Here is a 4,175-nt window from a genome sequence, read left to right as displayed (position 1 = left end):
GGATAGGGTAGGATACGATTAAAAAACTGGCGGGTAGGATAGGGTTGGCAGATATGAGTAGGGTATGTGCACTCCTAGGTAGGGTGGGTAGGATATGGCCTATACCCGCCACCCTACCCGTTTACTGGCGGTTAAGAAAATCTTTACCCGCCACCCTACCCGCCAAATAGTGGATAGGGTAGGATACGGTTAAAAAACTGGCGGATAAGGTAGGGTTGGCGGATATGGGTAGGGTATGTGCACCCCTAATGCAAACACAAGTATTCACACGGATTGCCCCCTTGTCGGATGGAGGGAAAATTTCTCCAAAAATTTCGTGTGGCGGCAAAAGGAAAAAATCCGCGGGAACGTTCGCGCTCTTCTTTATGTGGGCCGCCCAAATATTTTGGGTTAATATAAAAGTGTTGAAACCCTAAACTGTCTACTAGTCTCCCTGAAACTCTACTGCCCAATCTTCTGAAACCTAACTCCCCATCCTTCAAACCCCCAACTCAATTTCAGAAATATTCTCTCTTTCTCTTCTGATTTCTTAGTAAAACAGCTCTTATCTTCTCTAATTGAAATCGAAGACCTAAAGGAGAGAAATTAGGGCCTTTTGATTTCTTTCTGGTTTATAAGGTTGGTTTCATTATGTTTGGATTATGCAATGGAGTTAAATCTGTTTGTTTTTTTTTTGTTGTTGGTGCAATTGGATATCGATTGAGTTAGAGAATTTTAACTTGAATCTGTCATAATTTAGGAAGTTACTGAATATAGGGCAAAGTTTTGTTAGGATTCAAGGGTTAAAACATGTAATCTTTGAAGAATTTTTTGGTTTTCATTTCTTGCAATTCATTTGATGTATACGTTTATAACTGACCTTTATGTGTTTGTGAAAATGCCCAACAACGAAAATTGTTACGATAATTCTTGTTTTTTCATTGATTAGGTTACTTTTGAGTCTTTGATCGGCTGATTCGAGTCTATGAGAATATTTGATACAACAGTTGGTCGTGTTATCTGTAACTTGTCGCCTAATTATGTTCTATATATGATATCATTGTTTTTGTGTATGAATTGAATTGAGTTTCGAAATTTGTATTTGGTTGTAATGTAGGATTTGAAGACAAAGGAGGAGCTGCAGGCTAAGGAGGCCGAACTGAATAAAATTGAACGGGTAATTTTTTTGAATTAGGGCCTTCTAAGTTTTATTTTGGATTTTGATTCAATAATTGCGGGAGGTGAATTTTTGACTGATTTCAACTCTAATGATTGGTGAAGAGTTAGATTTCTAGTTATTCAACTGAAGTTTGGGTTTTTCCTTCTTTTTTTTCCCTTACAAGTTGAATGAGTAATTGAGTTTTTTTTTTTCTCAGCAGAATAAGATATTGGTTTTATTAATCAATAATTCATTTTCTTAATCTAACCCCTTTGTTTAATTTTATTTTTTCAATGTACAGATGCCCATCTTTCAACTAGTCGTGGAGTATCTTATGTGCAACTAAGAAATAATCTTCCATCACCAACAAAATCAGTTCACCTTTTGCATTAGCAGGTATTAAATGGAATTATTTCAGATGTATCTGGTAACCAATGACTTGCAAACGAATGGGTTTAGACTCGATATTGTTCCTTTTTATCCTAAGACTAAAACCAGACCCTGAAAAATGAATTTCATAGTGCTTAAAAATGGAGGGTTTAAGTGTTATTTATTAAGTAAAATAGTGGAGTACGAGGAACCAATGAAGTTGATGGAGGAGGACGGATTGTTGTTTGGTCAACTGGTGAAAGAATATTGGTCTCATGTCCATTCTGCAGGTACAAGTTATGCTAACTGTATTTTTTTTGTGGCACACACAGAGAATTATGAGGTTGTATGATAAGCTCTACATAGAATCTATAAGCTACCAAAAACATTTGTATAGATTAGATGGTGGACCAATTGACCTGATAACCAACCAACTCATACTTCTGATAAAAATCCCCTTTATTATGTATTAATGATACCAAGTCATATATGTATCTTTCGCACAATTTTTGATTACATGTCAAACTCCAAAATTTGTTTGTGTTTTGATTTCCTATTTTGTGTTGAAGGATTGTGTGACTGATATGTCCATTATAAGGTCCATCCACGGAAATGTACTTAACCAATTATCATGTTTAGCTCTTACATTTAGTTGGAAGTTTTCCCGTAGCTTTATTTTGACCAAGTTTTACCACCGGCATGATGAATGAGAAAAATACAATAGTAAGCTCCAATGCATGGCAACATTAATTTAGTTGGTCGGCAATGCATTTGGTTCGGTTGTGTCCACATAACTATGACATGTTATACAACGCTGCCCTTCCTATTTACTCATTTCGCCTGAAAATTCGACATTTATAAGTGATTAAGATCGATATTTACATAGCTTGGATTCTTGGTCAGAATACACCGATAGTAGTGTGGTATATAAGCCTGAATATTATGACTAATTAAATAGCAAGGTTTCAAGAGTAGTTTGTGATTTGTTAATAGGCTCTTGCGATGGAGTCCTTTGCAGAGAGTCCTTAGCGACTTCATGAGGTCGTATGTAAACCCTTATTTTTTGCCTCTCCTACGAGGTTCTTGCTTTACTTTGGTCTACATTGTTTGCCACTTGTTTTTTCTTTCTTGGCTCTCGACTGGCTAGTAAAAATGTTTCGCAGTCTCTTCTGATGTTTTGAATGAGTATTTCCTTGTTAAAAAACTTAAAAGTTTTAAGTTAAAACTGTTGTATCGATAACATCATGTTTGATAACAATAAAATCCGGTAAAATAACAATCAAGAAAGAGATCTGCCAATTCAGAGGCTCTTCTTCAGAGACTGTCTGGTCTTAACTCGTATGCACGTTTGTTCTAATAATTATATCTATACCTTCTTACATTCAACACAAATATGAAAAATCATCTTGGTTTCTGTTTGGGGTGGAACAGAAAAGTAGTTCTAACAAGGTGGAAGCTGAATTCAAGAACCTCTTGGAAGGATTGCACAAATTTGTGATGGCAGGTCTATCAAAGTCAGACAGAGGAGATGAGCCAGACACTTTAAATTTTCGGAGTTAATTTGTGGCCACCATTTCAGAGGTAACCGTGAAAATTCTTCACTAATTTCATTCATTTTATCTATTAGAATATGTAGTGTGGTTCTTGCTATTTCACTTTAGATTACTCATTCATTTTTCCCTTTTGGCAGTTCTCTATTACTCATTTTTAATATATCACTCCAAGCCTTGATTTTTGCAAGTTCCTCTAAAAGACCCAGTAAATTTAATTTAAAACCAAAGATACTTTTTGACAAATGGGACACAATTGGAGAAAGCCCTGCAAATAATTTTTTTAATCTTCCTGTTTAAGTACAGCACCGTGTGGTGTTCTGTTTTATCCTCAGATTTTTCTACATAGATGAAAGACCAGTAGTCCTAAACTAAATGTTGTACGGCACGAAATTGGGGAAGGTTTGAAAGAGCACGTACTGGCTGTGGAACTTGGATTCTTAGACTAGTTCATTACTTTGCATCAGTTACTGAATTACTAACTTTTTGCGAGTATGTTACACTCTACAAAATGTATTAACTTCTTCAATTGGTCGATTGTGTTCGCAGGAGGGTATGCCAATGATATTCTCTGTGAGCAACAACATAAAAGGGAGAGAGGTTGGAGCTCACAAAAGCTGCAGTAGTTGACGCTCGCAAAATGGTCTCGACGAGAACCATTACCGACAAAGTATGCAGGGAAGGCCTCTCTAAGAGTTGCAAGCAAGTTGAATTTCTGTATTTTCCCCTTTCAGCGGGATCCAATGTTCATCCAGGAGTGTTCTTGTGACAACTAAAAACATAGAATTCTTAACTACCTCAACATACATACATCTGTAGAATCCAACATCGGAGTTTAAAAGGAAAGAACCGTTCTTGAACTACTTGTGATCACCCATTTTTTGGGTATGTGTTTTTGTACAAGAATCTATATGCAATTTGTTGTAATTCTTGAAAATACCTTGCTGAACAATTAGCTTTTTAACTAGAAAGGGTCAGTTGGCAACATTGGAGAAGGCAAGGATACAGCAGAACTTGGGTTTTATTTTCGAAATTGGTGAGTGTCAATAGTTTCAAATTTTAACTGGAATGATGTGTTGTTGAATTTGTAAAAGAGTTCGGTTTATATTACTGTCAAT

The 4,175-nt window shown here is 36.0% G+C and overlaps 1 long non-coding RNA gene across 1 annotated transcript; it reads left to right on the top strand.

Moving 5' to 3' along the window:
- The first annotated feature begins 430 nt into the window (after positions 1 to 430).
- Positions 431 to 4,175, top strand: LOC113353376. The gene is made up of 5 exons (XR_003361245.1): positions 431 to 618; positions 1,097 to 1,156; positions 1,440 to 1,534; positions 2,939 to 3,088; positions 3,607 to 4,175. It is a non-coding gene; the product is annotated as an uncharacterized LOC113353376 (long non-coding RNA).

Source organism: Papaver somniferum, chromosome 2 (assembly GCF_003573695.1).
Source record: "Papaver somniferum cultivar HN1 chromosome 2, ASM357369v1, whole genome shotgun sequence".
Taxonomy (NCBI): Eukaryota; Viridiplantae; Streptophyta; class Magnoliopsida; order Ranunculales; family Papaveraceae; genus Papaver; species Papaver somniferum.
Note: the sequence above shows the minus strand (reverse complement) of the source record. Positions and strands in the feature narration are given on the sequence as shown.